This window comes from Thamnophis sirtalis, unplaced genomic scaffold (genome assembly GCF_051295495.1).
Source record: "Thamnophis sirtalis isolate CommonGarterSnake01/CBP01778 unplaced genomic scaffold, rThaSir2_p1.2 scaffold_8, whole genome shotgun sequence".
In the NCBI taxonomy this organism is placed as follows: domain Eukaryota; kingdom Metazoa; phylum Chordata; class Lepidosauria; order Squamata; family Natricidae; genus Thamnophis; species Thamnophis sirtalis.
Window position 1 is genome coordinate 85940787 of NW_028261388.1, and position 17958 is coordinate 85958744.

Consider the following 17958-nt stretch of genomic DNA (forward strand, 5'->3'; position numbering starts at 1 on the left):
TCAGTTAGCATTCTTCAGTTATTTGCTAGAAACAAATCCAGTATAAAAACAAATGTCATAATTATTTTTTCAGTATTTCAGCCTATTTCTTCCAATTTACCAACTATCAGATGGCCTGATCACATTTACAATGTTCATGTTTCAATTAATGATTGTTTACTAATATTTACAAACCTAACATTTATAATCCAAACACTCTTACACACTTTCTGTCTCCTGTCTTTCATTCTCCATCATTAAACCCACAAAAAATCTTCTACATTGCTGAGGAAACAATTTGTGATTTTGGGAAATTTTGCTATGATAAGAAACCCCACAAAATCTCACCCTTCCTACACAAAACATGTTTACTTATTAATGCACGCAATATTTAGTTCCTGCTCTCATCAGGACTTATCGTTTCACAACTATTAAAAATTGGCAAAGTTTTAGAGAATCCAGAAGCCTCTTCAAATTTGTCAAGGCTAACTATAACAATAATTGTAACAACATACCAGATTGAGTTCAGGGACAATTATCAAGGTAAACTAAAAACAGAATGTAAAAAAGATTGAAACAACAGATTATGGAGAATATTGAAAGAGGTTGGGAAGGCTGATATACGTATGTGTGTGGCCCAACCTAATCAGGTTGTGTACATGAGCAGGCAAAGCCCTCCTTAGGATTAATAGCAGTGGACTTATATACCGCTTCATAGGCCTTTCAGGCCTCTCTAAGCGGTTTACAGAGAGTCAGCATATTGCCCCCAACAATCTGGGTCCTCATTTTACCCACCTCGGAAGGATGGAAGGCTGAGTCAACCCTGAGCCGGTGAGATTTGAACCGCTGAACTGCTGATCTAGCAGTAGCCTGCAGTGCTGCATTTAACCACTGCGCCACCTTAATATTTGAGGACAGTGCTAATCTATTCCAAATTGATTTTCTAAATGCCTTCTTATTCTGCCAGACTAATGATGACTTCACCATAAATATATAGATATTTTATTTTCTTGGAGAACAAATGTCATATGAACTATACTTCAAACTATTATATTTACCATGGCACAAATGTTAGTCAGAATGACAATTATAAATTGTAACGGAGTGGACCTAAAAAGCAAAGCAGGGCATGTGCTGAATATTGAATTTTGGGGACTAAGGTATGGCAAATTGAAGAAAGCTCTGCGAAATTGGAGCTGACGACCACAGCAAAGACCAAGGAATGTTTGAGGCTCCTTGGAAACTTTCCATGTAAAGAAGGAGTAGGAGATACTTGGCTTCCTGCAGATGGCAGGGGGTGGTGGTGGTGGTGGTGGTATTCTCACCCTCCCTAGGCTCCAGAGGCTTTCCTCAAGCCTCCGAGAGGGTGAAAAGGGCCTCCCCTGGGCTCCGGAAGCTAGAAATGAGTCTGTTTCTGGACGTCTGAAACTTCCAAGATGCCCATTTTTCACCCTCCCAGAGCCTCCGCACAGGCCCTACACTTACCTGGCATCCCAATTGGACCACATGGAGACTCCTGGGAGGGGTGGGCTGGGGTGGGCAAGGCCAGCCAGTCCTTGTAACTCCTGGTTCAATGAACCAGATGTAAAATTAGCATCCGGTCTGAACCAGCTGAATCCCAACCCTGATTAGGGAGAACGCAGACAGTTATCTATGAAGGGGGGCATAAAACATTATAAAACTGCTTGCAAAAATGTGCATTCTAGAAGAATAAACATATATACTAATTTTCATGTGAATGTAAGCAATCAGAAACAGATGCCAAACCCAGACTGGAAAAACAAATACACACACACACACACACACACACACACACAAAACTAACAAGTAGAAACTCCCTTTATCACTCATAAAAAATAAAAGCAGTTACACTGAATCTAGTATGTATGTATGTATGTATGTATGTATGTGTGTATGTATGTATGTATGTATTTATTTCCTAGCATTTCAGAATATAGATATTAAAAAGTTCTGATTCTGTTTCACAGACCAGAATAGTTGTGTTCCAAAGCCAGCTGACAGATTTTGCTTCTGAGGTGGAAGTAACTCTAATCTAATTTGAAGCATTGTAACGTATCTGTCCCTATAGGTGTGAAAAGCTACTCCCTGCTTTTAACATTCTTACTGGGCCTGCACCACATTTTTATCTGGCCTATTTCTTTAAAAAAAATGCAGATCCACTTGAAAATAAATAAAACAGTGTCCTTTATAATATCATTTTCTCATCTATTCCTTTCCAGGCTTTTGTTGTTGTTGTTGTTGTTGTTGTTGTTATTACAAGTTGCTTCTGCTTCAGAAAATTATTATCAATGCAGCAAGTTAAAAAAGAATATTTACTTTTATATAAGACATATATTTCTGTGTGCAGAATAATTATACTTTACAAGACACAGTTATGAATGCAATGTTTTTTTTCACTCTGCTTGCTACTTTGGATAAACAATTGGTCTTGCTTAGAATTCTGAGAATATATATTTTAGTTTGTGCTTGTAAGAGTATTTGAATACTATGGAATTCCATGTATGTGCAGTCCAAAAGAGTGAATTATTATGATAAATCTTGAATTTTTTCTTAAGTAGCTTATTTTAAATGCCTATGGAGAGTCTCAGTCATCCGGGGCATAGTGGTTTTTATAGGAGGCAATTGGACTTTCTTGTTTTTCTTTGAGGACATTTCAATTCTCATCCGAGAAGCTTCTTCAGCTCTGTTTGGATGGTGGGGAATGGAAGGATTTATATCCAGATAAATGCAGATAGCTGGTGATTTGCATTCTTTTAGAGTGTCATCGAGCCACTTGGAGGTTTATCTGTGTCTTAAGGTCACAGAGAGCTCTGCACTTTGGGATGGATACTTTTGAATGGTGCAGGAGTGTGAATGGATCTCCAGAAAACATTGCAGACTACAGGAACCATTTGCACTTCAGTTTGAGATGTAGACAACACAGGCTCATCCCCAACAGACTGTCCCTGTCTTCAACAGTCAAGGGACACAGGGCTGAAAACAACCCACAGCCAAGAAGGCTTCACACACATTTGCACTACTCAGGTGACCCTGAGGACACAGATAAACCTCCAAATCACCTCAACGACTCTCTAAAACAGTGACGGCGAACCTTTTCAGCACCGAGTGCCGAAAAGGTCATGCAGAAACATCGCATGCGCATGCACATACACGCTTCGGAAATGCCAAACTCCTAGGTTCTAGCGCATGTGCATGCCCAACAATCAGCTGATTTCTGGCACTGCTGCACACGCGAAGGAATCACGTTCCAGAAAAGCTGAACTTCTGGGTTTTGGCGTGCATGTACACCCGACAATCAGCTGGCTGTGTGCATGCACACACTGGTTTTTGGCACTGCCCTGCATGCAAATGCCAGCTGATCACCAGACGCATGCACACCAGAGCACACCAGAGAACAAACAGGCAAGGCTGGGTATGCTGTGTAACATGGCTTTGCACACCACTTTGGGCCCGTGTGCCATCATCGCTCTAAAAGAATACAAATCACCAGCTGTCTGAATATCAGTCCTTCCATTCCATCATCCAGGCAGAGCTGAAGAAGCTTCTTGGATGAGAAGTGAAACATCTTCAAAGCCAAAACAAGAAAGTCCGGTTGCCTCCTGAAAAAGCACCTTTGGGAGAGCTTATTTCAACCTTTTCCCAGCCCGGCTGTTCTTGTCTTTGGGTTTTCCATAACTATTTCTCTCACAGATAAAAAATTTGAAATATTTTACTTAGGATAAGCCCCTATGAAGCTATGAGATATTATTTTCTCTGTATTTACTGGGGTTTAGTTTATTTATATTACTCAATAAGTTATTTAATCTCTCAGTGCAGCTTTATCCCTCATGAATATGGAGAAGAATCACAAAGAATTCAAATGAGAAGCTGAAGAAGAGATAGAAAACTTATAGCAAACCATTGAAGTACTGCATTGAAGTCAAACTTGAATTTGAATTTGAATTTATTAAAATTTATAGGCCGCCCTTTTCCCTGAGGGGACTCAGGGCGGCTTACAATCACAAGGGAGGGAAGTGCAACATCAAAAACAAAACAAAATGTGAACAAAGAAAAAAATAGTAAAACTTGTTTCGTTATTATGCCTCTATTGGGCAAATGTCCCGCATACTGTGGCACAACCCCTTTTTTGAGAAGTATGTTCCCATAATGTCACTACTACTACCTCACCCTCAGTCCCAGTTCTGAGGTAATGTTAATCTCCTGTATCTTCAGTTTTCTGAATGGGAAGTGGTGTTTTCTTTCTTCTTAGGTACAGGAAAAGTGCGGTGGCCTAGAGGTAGAGCTCTTGCATCACGATCAGGAGGCTGTGGGTTTGATCCTAGGTAGAGGCAGATATTTCTCTCTCTGGGCACAATGAGAATTTACCAGCTGAACTAAGCTCCACACCAGCAATAAGAAGTCCAGATGGCCAGTAAACATTCAGTTGCCTAGACTCCATCCTGCTGGCTGTTCCTCATTGCCACCTTAATATTCATTTTCCTGGTCTGGAGCCAAGAGGGCAAGACTGCAATATTTCCAGCACTGCCCCACCAAGGTGGCGCAGTGGTTAAATGCAGCACTGCAGGCTACTTCAGCTGACTGCAGTTCGGCAGTTCGGCTGTTCAAATCTCACCGGCTCAGGGTTGACTCAGCCTTCCATCCTTCCGAGGTGGGTAAAATGAGGACCCAGATTGTTGTTGGGGGCGATATGCTGACTCTGTAAACCGCTTAGAGAGCGTTGAAAGCCCCATGAAGCGGCATATAAGTCTAACTGCTATTGCTACTGCTATTGCTATTGCTATCTGTAAAGCAGATCACCTAAGAGTCTGGACAGTATTGCTGTTGTTAAAAAATGTAATGTGGGATAGTTTTAGGGCAAACTGTGAGTGTCAGTTTGGTGTAGCACTCAAGGCCACAGGCTGGAAATTAAGATACTATGAATTCTAGTCCTTACCTTAGGCACAAAGCCAACTAGGCGACATTGGGCCAATTATTCACTCTCATCCCTAGGAAGAAGGCAAGGAGAAATCATCTCTGATATAATGCCAAGAAAACTGCAGGGATTTTTTTTCCAGGCAAATGCAAAGAATCAGGACTGGTTCAAAGACAAAGAATAAATTGGTAGCAATTAGTGGATTCCATGCCATCCTTTCATTACCTTCTGAAACCTCACTGGGTGCTTTCTTGAATGTCTGTTCAGACAGTGTGGAGGTTTAAGCTTACCATGGTCCCATCAGATGATGGCTAGTCTGATATCAGTCTGCCCAAGTGATCAAAAAAGCTGACTTGAAATACAAAACAAAGAAATTTGTTTTGAGCCAAGGTGGCGCAGTGGTTAAATGCAGCACTGCAGGCTACTGCTAGATCAGCAGTTCAGCGGTTCAAATCTCACCGGCTCAGGGTTGACTCAGCCTTCCATCCTTCCGAGGTGGGTAAAATGAGGACCCAGATTGTTGGGGGCAATATGCTGACTCTCTGTAAACCGCTTAGAGAGGCCTGAAAGGCCTATGAAGCGGTATATAAGTCTACTGCTATTGCTATAAATTCAATTGGGGTTTTCAATGTTTTGTGCCACTGGATTTTCCCTCCCTTTTTTTTCTTTTTAAAGTCAGATTTTCCCATATTTGGCCAGGCAAATGACTTGTTTTCTTCTTCCTCTACTACTGTATTCTCTCTCTCTCTCTCTCTCTCTCCGCATCTCATATGGTTTCTGTACTCAAGAGTCTCCCTAGCAATACAAACACATAAACATAGCCCAGATTGATTTTAGCCAAGTAACAGAATCTACTGCAATATAATGTGGTATTTTTTAATCCCTTTGATAGAGATGAAGGGAAAGTAGGAGCCACCCTTTCATTTAAAGTGGCTCCTTAATACAACTAGAAGCCTGGTTTTTTTTAATGGAACTTGTGGGAAGTTTCCATTCATACATTCTGCCATACTCCCTAATGAGTATTAACACCCTGAAGAACAGCAGAGTTATTTTGCTTCTGTACTTATTCATCTTGGAAGTGTCAACACTCATTTAAAGAACTAGTGTTCTGAAGACGTTTGATTAGATATTCCATGTTCTGAATGTGAACATTTATGACAACCCCTGTTTACCAATAGAATCTCGTAGAACATAAATTATATGGCTGTGGAATACTAGCTAAAATAGTTGCTGCGATAACTACAAGGATTTTTTTTCCTCCTCAAAAGTACTGTAATTGCATCATCCTTATATTCACATTAGCTTAATGGAAACATTTCTGTGATCTCTGCTTGAAAAAATGCAGCGCCATTGAAATAAAACTACATATTTCTTTCTCTTCTCATTTTTTTAAAAAACCAAATTCACAGAATTGCAGACATGTTACTGTTCATAAACTGGACAAGACCATGATTTTGATCTTGCATTCTTATGCTGTATCTGTCCTAAATAAGAAAAGTTAGACCTAAATATGAAATAGAATAAAGTAAGTAGAATGTTAAAAGTACTCCAGCAATTCTCTCAATTCAACCTGACAGGATTGTTCATGAACACTGAAGAGTCAAGATATTTAGCAAAGAAATGATGCATGCTTTGTAAATATGCAGATAAAATAAAGGGGAAAATGTAATGATATAAATAAAGGATGCTGAACTTTTTGTCTGCTGCTAAAAACAGTATTCAACAGGTTTTGGCCTGCTGGTATTATTACCACTACTATTATTGTATTCTGCCCTGCATTGCAGAATCAATCCCAGGGTAGTCAAAAAATGAATAGAACCATTCTAAAATCCAATAAATACACAAGCAACAATCAAGATCAAGAATACAAATATTTTATTAACAGGGTCAATTATTAATCAAAGACTCTAGTCCAGTGTTTCTCAACCTTGGCCACTTGAAGATGTCTGGACTTCAACTCCCAGAATTCCCCAGCCTAATCTGAAGCAGATTTTTAGAGACTACAAGGTTGTTTTTTTTTCCTTACTGCCAATCTCCTTATGGTAGTCTTTTACCTCACAGTCATGAAAGCAATTAATATAACTATATACATTTTGATATACTAGACGTAGTGTTTCTCAACCTTGGCCACTTGAAGATGTCCGGAATATTGAAATATTGCACAAGGTGGGAAGTAGTGTAAATAATCAGACCGTATGGGCGTTAGCGAATGGTTGAAATTAATTATTTAGAGGATAATACATTTTAAATGGTATCTTCATATGTAGATTATTTGCTGCAAACATCTGTATGTTTTTAATTGAATTGTTTTTATTTTCAGGTGAATTGTCATCAAAATCTGCCAAGGTTAATATTTGGTAACCATGGCTGAATAGGCCATGGTTGTTTGATCTGAATGAATAAAGAGATTAAGCCAAGGTGGCGCAGTGGTTAAATGCAGCACTGCAGGCTACTGCTAGATCAGCAGTTCAGCGGTTCAAATCTCACCGGCTCAGGGTTGACTCAGCCTTCCATCCTTCTGAGGTGGGTAAAATGAGGACCCGGATTGTTGTTGGGGGCGATATGCTGACTCTGTAAACCGCTTAGAGAGGCCTGAAAGGCCTATGAAGCGGTATATAAGTCTACTGCTACTGCTATTAATGATGATGATAATGATTCACATTCCCTGGGAGTATTGGCCTCCCCTGGGAGAAAAACCTTGCCAAAATATTGATAGAATGCTAGAATTATTAAAGCAATGTGCATGAATAAATTGTCTATCTCAGCTGGATTCTGTGGATGAACACACAGACAATAGAAAGGTGGAAGTGCAGATGGCATTAACTAAAGTGCAATGTTAAAATAAGGATGTGGATTGTTTCTGGGAGTGACTACAATATTTGTTTTGTGCCTATGAAAAAGACTATATTTGACCTAATGATGGAAACAGTGTCACTGAACAAGGTCTATGCTCAGGATCTCCTGAACAGGACAAAATGTGGACCTGAGCAGATTCTCTTGTCTCTGTTCCACTCTTCTGTCTGTTGATGTTGCAGAAATGAAGGAAGAAAGATTCACAAGACAAAAGGGCAACATGCGGGGAAAAAACCCCGAAATGCTTCTGAAATATAAGAGACACATTCTTGTATTGGAACATGTTTTGGAACATGAGGCTGTATTTATGGATGGTATACTGAGAATTATTATTTCTAATTCTTTGTGTATTTTAATAAAGGAGAATGGTGAAGAAGTTCCCAACTGAAGCTTTGGTGAAATATTTTTCTTAACGTATTCACACTTCCACTAAACTGGATTTAAATAAAAGCTTGTAATGGATAGTCTTTATTTCAATAAGAAGTTCCAATCTGTCCACACAAATTAGTAATATATTTACTGTGTATTTAGAGGGTGTGTGATTTAAATGAATTCACTGTTGTTATATTTTTTTTATCTTGTCCTTGTCTGCTAAAATCATATGCCACTTGCCACATGGAGAGAAAAGAAAGAATGAAGTAAATAAATTAACTACACTTGTTACATTTTGGAGCAAAAGACAACAACATGAATGCCATTTTTTTTAAAAAAAATTGCAAACACTAATAAAGCAATCAGGCACATTTATGTTCCATTGATTGACACAGACTGACAGCCTGCATTATTCATGAGGAGAAAATATGTGCTTGTTGTTGGCTGTTTGTTACCTACAATTTATTTCAATTTTCAAAATGAATAGAACTGAATATTTGTTGTTTATCTCTGCTGCACATACCAAAAAGTGCAGTGGCATACTTGGTGCTGATTTTTGCTTCATCCTTTTGATTTTCATGGACTTATTTATGAACCAGTCTGGTGAAGGGGGTAAGATACCAGTTTAGTAACCAGGAACGATGAGTTCTAGTCCTGCCTTCAAAGAGAGCTGGGTAACATTAGTCAATCGTTGTCCCTCCCTCACCCCTAGAAAACAGGCAATGGGAAGCCACTTCTGAAATTTTGCCAACACAACTGCAGGGTCTTGTCCAGGCAATTGTCAGGAATCAACATTGTCTTGAAGGCCTACACACAAAAATGTGTTAATTATCCATGTGTTAATTAAGTAGTTCCATAGGTATCTTTTATCCTTATCTGGCTATATATATATATATATATATATATATATATATATATATATATATATATATATATATATATATATATATATATATATATATATATATATATATATATATATATATATATATATATATATATATATAAGATGAAACCCCAAATTGTTTCAACACTGGCCCTGCATTCCAATGTAAGCAAGAGGTATAACCCAGGATGCTTATATAAAAGGACCCATGTCTGATTATGAATATGAATATGGATAGGATTCATTGCTATCCTTGGGATGTCCATCTTATAGCAATAGAGCCACGAACGACAGAGGGAAGAAATCTTCACAGAATAAGAGCATTTCCCTATTTTTTGGAGTATTGTATTGTATTGTATTTAATAGATTTATAGGCTGCCCAATCCTGGAGGACGGCTTACAGAAAAGAAACAAATCTTAAAAAATAAACAATTAAAAAAAAACAGAGAAAATAGATTAAAAACCTCATCATGCACCCACTCTGGTCGGGCTGGACCTCAGTCATGAGGTCAACAGCCCGGGGCCTGCCAGAATAGCCAGGTCTTGATAGCCTTTCGGAAGGCCATGAGAGTGGGCAGGGTCCGGATCTCTGGGGGCAGTTTATTCCAAAGGGTCAGAGCGGCTACAGAGAAGGGCATCCTCCGGGGAGTCGCCAGCTGACATTGTCTGGCTGACGGCACCTGAAGGAGGCCCACCCTGTGCGATCTTATCGGTCGTTGGGAGGTATGCGGCAGAAGACGGTCTCGCAGGTATCCAGGTCCTAAGCCATGTAGGGCTTTAAAGGTAATGACCAGCACCTTGAATCGCATTCGGAGACCAATAGGAAGCCAGCGCAGCTCGCGGAGGATAGGTGTAACATGGGTGTATCTTGGTACACCCAATATCACACGCGCGGCTGCATTCTGGACTAGTTGTAGTCTCCGAATGCTTTTCAGGGGCAGCCCCATGCAGAGTGTGGGGATAGCATAGTAACAATTGTGTACAACTAGGCCAGCCACAAGTTGAGTAGTCTAGGTTACAGACAACAGTGTCTCTACAGACAAGGTTATCCTTTCAAGGCTGGCAGATGGGTTATTAATGTTATACATACTGTAAATCTATTCATGAAGCTTCAAGGCTCTGCAGAGATTTAAAATTGCTTTGTCTCATCCCCTATTCCAGACACATCTAACCTGGCAATATTAAGCACACAATGCCCCACCTCCTCCCTATTCACCACTTTCATTATCTCTTGAAGGAGATTGGAAATGATTGGCAGCTCCCTTTCTGCTCTCTGATACCAAAGCAATTCCTCCCCATCACAGAAAGAAGAGAGTTGACAAAGATGAGTTTTGTTCCTCTCCTTCCTCCTTGTATTCATGACAACATTTGCAGCCTCCTCCGCTCTTCCTTTCGGTTCATGGCTCATTCATAAGCAGCTTCTTTTTCCCTTTTCCTTACTTATAGGTAGAAAAAGGCAAATAGACTTGAGCTAAAGTATCCTTGACTCTGTCTGTTATACTACTTTTTCTAGCCATATTCAAATAATTTAGTCTGCTGGCTCATATCTCAGTTTTTCTATTTTTATGACTTTTCAAAATAAATATACACAATTTCTTCCAGCTTCTACTCTCAAGATTAAAGTCTCCCCACCCAAATACCACTGGAAGTAAGATAGAGTATATTAGTATATTTTAGACAAATTATTTTATCCCTTTCCAAAGTCAAGTCATAAATTTGTTTCCCTGTTATGTGATGAAGCCATTGATTTCTCTTTTAGTTGCCACATGCTACGTTAGTGGGAATAATTAGAAATTCAAATTAATATATATTATTAACACATAAAAAGTATTTTTCTTTAGAGTGTTAGCCAAATTCAAACCTTATTTCCTTAAATCTAAAATCTCCTTTCCAGAAGTATTTGGCATAAATTATTTTTACTGAGCTAGAAAAGGCAAATTAACAAAAGCATTTAAACTTTGGGCAAAACTGCTTTCTGATTAACAAATAATATGGAAAAGTCAGGACAAACTACCTGTTCACGGGCAACCGAGATAACAATCCCAAATTAGTAATACACAATGTTGTTTAAACCAATAAAACATAAGAAAATAGCTTAGAAATGTATTCATTTTAACATTTTTATCTAAACTCAGCAGATATATTTGGAGTATTTGTCTTTGTACAGAAGTCTCTATTCAAAAAGTGGGCACCAAAAATACAGAGACCAAAAAGTTGACATTTTAAAATATACATAATTAGAAAAATGCACATATGGAATCTTTGAGAAGGAAGGAAGGAAGGAAGGAAGGAAGGAAGGAAGGAAGGAAGGAAGGAATGGATAAAGAAAAGAAGGAAGGAAATATGTTTGTGGCTAAAATGTGGGAAAGGATGGATGTGCAAACAGATTCACTCAATACTACTTGTTCAAAATATCAATCTTATTTGGGTAGAAATGCAATACTATGTACATCTGCATTTTTTTAAAAAATCCAGGTTTCAGTCAAGAAGCAAACTAGAGTTTATGTTCGGCTCTTAGATCCCTCTTCTTCCAGTCTTAGATCATTTACAATAGTCTCTGTTGAGGCTTGCTAAACCTTAGCTTGGGATTTGTAGCAGAACAAAAACTGCAGACTTTCTACCTAGAATCATAGAATAGGTTGATCTCACTGAATATCCAAGTTGGTATTTTCTCCTGGACAGTGGCTTTCCAGCCCTATCCCAAGGCAATTCTTTATAAGTAGTTAGACTGTTTCTAACACTACTAATGATCTCAAGTGAATAACAATGAGTAGAACACATTGTCATTATTCTCTGCTTAGAAATTCACATAAAAGTTGTGGACTTTTGGTTTTCTTTTGTGGGGGGAGACTATATGTTCAGAAATCAGAGTAAATCTGAAAAAGCTGAGTTTCTGAAATGGCTGTATTTAGAAAGAACTGAGTTTTCAAAATATGGTTGTATCTACAGCTTGATATATTCCCCTTTATTTTCTCATACAAGGTGAGCACAAAGCAATGTTTATTGGGAAAAGTTGCAATAGTTGGGGAAAATTTCAGCAATTCAAAAAAAAATTAAATAAATAATAAGTAAAATGAATTATGTAACATATTGTATAAATTGCTACATGAACACTTACAATATTTTAAGGGGCGATCAATATTGGAAATGCTTTAATCATAGGCTTGATCAAAGTGCTATGGAAGTTCAATAAGGAACTCAAGCTCATACACATTTCCTAGAGTTTGCTGAGGAAGGAAGGAGCACTAAACTTCTTTAAAATTGCTATCCAAAATGACCCAATTTTATTGGGAAATAGCTGGGAGGAAAAAACAGCTAAGGGGAAAAGACCCCTTTTTTTATATATAAAATACTGATGATGCCAAGAATTTTGATGGTCCAGAATTGTGATTCATTTCCCTTGGCTTGTTTTTATGTTGCTCTTTAATAGCAAAATGGGCTTTAGGGTGTTTTTTTTAATGCTAACGTCTCCATAAACCTTTTCAGGGAAGGTGAAATGTTCTCTGTCCCCACTGAGATATCATTATTCATATCCAAGTATTTGTGCATCTCTAGACATCGTTTTCTGAGGACAGCTGCTCTAAGTCATACAACGAGAGAGAGACAGAAGAAGAAGAAGAAGAAGAAGAAGAAGAAGAAGAAGAAGACGAAGACGAAGAAGAAGAAGATGAAGAAGAAGAAGAAGAGGAGGAGGAGGAGGAGGAGGAGGAGGAGGAGGAGGAGGAGGAGGAGGAGGAGGAGGAGGGAAAAAAACCAAAGACCTATTGAATGATTGAAAAGTTTGGTTTCCTCTTAACTCCAATTCCTTAATGTCACACTCTGGGATGCTTCTAATAAACTTGCCTATTGCCAATGTCTTTACCTAAGCAAGTTTATATTTCTGATGAGATTTTACACATTTTACATTATTGTGGGGGGAAAAAGAGAAGGAAACTGGAATAATTTTATAGCGGGGGTTTCTGATGTCATTAAAAAAATCCTAAAAGCCGATCTCTAGATCATCAAGTTGTGACATTTGTAAAGATCTGGGCTGCAAATACCCAGACAACCACTTGAGAATAGCAGAAGGTTATAGTCATATGTGCCATTTTTGGAGCCATTTTTTGTTGCCTGGATTGCTGTAGTTGAAATTTAGTAACTCTAAATTTGCCAGTGGAATGTCTTGTAAGAAAGTATATCTGTGATTTTGTGCAGCCTTACTCAGAAGTCACTATTTCAGACAGTAAGAATGACGTCATATTATGCATAATATTCACAGGAAATGTGTTCCACTATTTACCCCGTTCATACCCAACAGCCTCAGGAAGCTGAAAAAATTGTAAATTCATTTTATGGTAAAGTATTCACAGTCTCAAAAAGCTGATACTGTTATAAAAATTACAAAATTAATGCAGAATAAGAAGTGTTACACATATCAGGTATAACTATTAAATGGTCAAGGATAAAAAGAAAGTTTCTGTCTGTCTGTCAGTTTGAACTATAAGCAAGAAAATCCCAGTATAAATTTGTAGCATTTTTTCCCCCTGACATATTTATGCCTGGGTAACTGAGTCATCGTTTGCTTGTTTAATCTAATTTTATGGGATTATGATATCCTGAGTCACAACTATCAAGCTGGGCACAACATGGACCTAAAATGTGATTTACTAGTTTGTAGTTATGGACTTTCCAAACTTGAGTTCACAATGAAGTTAGGAAAACTCAATAGAGATGCTTCAAGAATATGCATGAAAAGATTCATCCTGTGAAGTAACGCTAATTTCCTTTCATTTAAAAAGCCAAATAATTCTTACGAATAATGACTACATTTACTATAAGTTCAAAGGTATTCCATAAGCTATCCTTTTCTCCATAACAAGACCCATATAAAGGAGTCATACCAAATTTTATGATAATTACTCACTTCACAATTATTAGCAATGAATTGCTAATAATTAATTGCTACAAAAAAGCACCTAAGCTTTCCATTGGCTCTCAACCAGTAAACCTCAATAATCAAAATAGATGATGTTGGTTAATGATGGTCAATTTTATCTGCTGATGTCCAGCATCAATTCTGGAATAAGTGTTTGGATCTGTAGTTTCAATTCAGTTAGATGCAATTGGGTAAACTGCCCACATATTATATACAGTCTCCTTCAAAGAAGGCATCCTTGTTTTGACACAAGTCATCACAGGGTGGCATCTGTAGATACAGGACTCTCATGGATCCTACAAATACGGGGGGGGGGGGGGGAATGCTTTCAAACAGAATATGTTAAACAGGGATATTGTGAAATCCGTTTGGAAGATTTCAGACAGGCATCTGCCAAGGATACTTTAGATATCAAAGAACCTGGCTCACAGGAGATGGCAGCACATGATTTCACTTAGTGCCTGCCAGGTTTATCATTCTAGGGGATTGAGTGATTGGTACTCATCAACTCTATGCCAGGTTTTGTTAGAATCCTTTCCTCCTTCCTTTCTTTCTCTCAAGCTGATCTAATTTACTGCAGAATTTCTGCCTCCTCGGTTCTCAGAATAATCAATTAAACATGTTAACAACCGTTTCAAAATCTAAGTATAGCTTGACAAGGCATCTGCAAGCCTGTGAAATATTGTATTACTTATCTATAATAAAACTATTTAAGGAATAAACAAATGTTCTGCCTCAAAAATAATAGATTAAATACAGAAAGGGGAGGGGGGATTCTCAGATTTCATCTTGGTTTTCTTTTGCCACTCTATGGAATGCTGCATCTCTTATCCAAAGAAGAAAGCTCTCCATTGGCTCTTCTGAAGTTGTTTTGTCTCTGCAAGTCCAGATTTTTTAATTCCATAATGAAAGAACCAGCAAACATCCAAAATCAAGCCATTGTTCACATAATGCACTGTTTTAAATACTAACACAGTCTGCTTTGCTTGAAAGTTATTCCACTTCAGTGGATTTGATGTTGTATGTAGGACCATTTAACCGACTCAATGGAACCTACATGCCTTTGAATATAAAAGTTTGTATTATTTCTAATAAATACTGACCGTATTGCTTGCCAATAGCTTATCTTGTTCCATTCTCAAATCACATTTGTTTACTGGAAATATATGCCCATTTTTAGGAACTGGTGTTTCGCTAGCTTAGTATTGCTTCAGAATGTCAGGAAATTCTTCAGGAGGAAATGTACACTATCCTGATGGATCCCAGTAGGGGATCACTATGATATTCAGAAAATGAGGTGCATAAAAAGACAACTGATGCTCAGCTATTATGAACCCCCCCCCCAAAATGCTCATCATAGTGAGGAAATCATCTTTTTCATATTCAGTGGATTGTTCACTCAAATGCACTTCACTGTCTACATGTGGATGAGAATGTACATTTACTGAAAGTACTACAGTACACATATAAACCAAAATGAAAGGAATATCTGACTTACACAGTTGATTCTTAATATAAGATTGAAAGCATCCCTTGGGCTAGGAAGTTAAAACTTACATATTGAACAATACTACCAACATCAAAAGCAAAAGTATCTTCTCAAATCTCCTGAAAGTCCTATAATTCCCAAACATCAACAGAATCACAAGTAGTTGTGCTTGAGAAAAAGAATTCTGCATAAATTAAAGTGGATCTCCCTTTCTGTGAAAAAGATAAATGGGATATTTTGGGGTAAAAATCAAGTCCTCTTTCAACTTTACCAACTCCCAGATGATTCCCTTATAGTTCTAACATGGTAAACCCAAATGTAAATTACCTCCTACCAGGACCCTGGTCCATTTCTATTTGGAGCCATTATTGAAATCTACCTGGCAAAGGATGAGTGGGTTCAGTACACACAGAAGTCCACACAATTGCAGAGGAATATTGATTTCCTTTCCAGTTCCACATTCATCATTTCAGAGTTGAGGATCAGGATGTTCTGCGAATTCTTGGCATGCATAACTGAAAATGTAGGTGGAAAACAATTCCAAAGAAACAGAAATTGCCTGTGAGAGAACTGTCAGTGAATCACCCTTTCAGATGAGTCAGACCCGTAAGAAGAAATATCCTGATTAGGATATTCTTCCTGAATTCCTCTTTCCTTTCAGTGGTTTTGTTGATCAGAATTGCTAGTCCAGAATGATGAGTTGGCAAGGAAGTTTGCCTAGATATTCCACTCTCAAATTTGCCAATTGTGCATTCAACCCCATACATCTCTCACTGTGAACAAAAATAATGCCTAAGCGGAGTTCTATGCTCCTTGGAAGCTTGAACTCTGTCAGCAATGCAAGTCAAACTAATAAAGGTTTGGTAAAATCAGAATAAGCATGAACCAATTTTTTGCCCCTTGAAAGTAACCATAGTCCTTACAGATTAATGATTTTGATTTATTTTCATTTTACAGAAAATGCTAGATACATCTTTTCCCCATTTGGCTAATTAAAATAATACAGACTTGTTACTTATTAATAATTTATTAAGATTTTGTTCATGTATGGCTTGCTCCCTAAGCAGATCAAGTAATGTCTCTATAGAAATATTGAATGCAAGAAAGGAAGCCTATGAATTAAGCGGAACTTTGAAACCCCGCTCGGCTAAAAGAGCTCAGTCAACACCATGAATCCAGCTCCATTCCTCTTGGCAAGCTGTCCAATGGATTCCACGCATGTCCTTCCCGTGTGCATCTCCATGCAAGTGCGCAAGGAAACACTTTAAAATCGGAGTTCAAGTTTCAAAAATGTGTAGTAGCTCCTGCCGCTGGCTTCCCATTTCTCGGCTGCACGCCTTTTATTTCTGCCTTCATGCATCCCCTCCATCCCGCCGCAAAAATATAAGAAGGGGGGGGGGGTTAAAAAAATGCAGCGTCTAACATTCAAATGAAGCCCGTTGTTGGAGAATCTAAGAGGAACCGAGAGGGAGACTCACCTCCTCCTCGCTGGTGGAAGCGGCTGCAGCTTTACTTCCAGCTAGCGCTGTCCAAGGTTGCGTTAGTTCCTCATCTGCCTGTGGATCTTCGCTCCAACGCTGTGTCTCTACGCGGACCTTCCTCCCCCGCTCCCGGTCTTCCTCCGACCCCCTTTCCTCGTCCCTCCCTCCCCCCTCCCTCCTTCTGCATCACTTTGAACTTCAGCAAGTGGCGAACTGGATCAGCTGCAGACTCCCCGACCTCCTCGGCCTGATTGATTGGGGTCCAGAACCTCTGCTTAAAACAGCTCCCTCCTTCTTCCTAGGCTAAGAGCTCTCGCGACTGATGATGAAGCAGCAGCCAGGGCTGGATCGGAGGAGGCTTTGGGGAAGAGGGGCGGAAGGTGTGAAGGAATGTGAACGAGGAGGGGGGGTTGGCTGTACCAAACACCCGGTGATTTGCAAGTGAATGGAGGAGGAGGAGGAGGAGGAGGAGGAGGAGGAGGAGGAGGGGGGGGGGGCATACGCAGGAGGGCTTTGACAAGAGCTACCCATTACTAAAAAGAAACCTCAATCAAAGAGTTTCATTTCATCTTCAATCCTGCAATAAGGGACGCCCATGTATGCAGTCTGTAAATTAGCTGTGTGGGAGATTTGTTGATTACGCTGGTCCCTTTTACTCTGATTTAATGTCAACTGAGTACATGCCCATCACCTTACATAGTTGCATTGCCCTCTGCAATCAGTATATGAAGATTTTAAGATGCCACTATGATTTTTTTTTAAAAAAAAGAGGCACCAGATATTAAAACACTGGAAAGATGCTAACTGGACAAAAGTAATCCTCTTACAAACTAAGAGGAGTGGAATTTGTAAACTTAGAATAGGTTTGGTTTCCAATGAAATCACCTGACCTATTGAAACCTTTGTTCGTGATTGTTCCTTTTTCACAATGCCTACTTATAAGAAAGCCCAACAGTCAATCAGATGGCATTTTTATCCACCTGTCATAATCTTTTCCAAGGATGTGGAATATTTAAATATTGTTGCAAATAGTGTTAAAGGTATCATCAC

General features: G+C 38.8%; 1 protein-coding gene across 1 annotated transcript in view; it reads right to left on the bottom strand.

Moving 5' to 3' along the window:
- Nucleotides 1-17021, bottom strand: part of CDH9 (cadherin 9) — a 119025-nt gene extending 102004 nt beyond the window's left edge. The window contains exon 1 of the mRNA XM_087721994.1: nt 16906-17021. The gene's annotated coding sequence lies outside the window, so the exon portion shown is untranslated. The remainder of the gene's footprint in view (nt 1-16905) is intronic.
- Nucleotides 17022-17958: the final 937 nt, after the last annotated feature.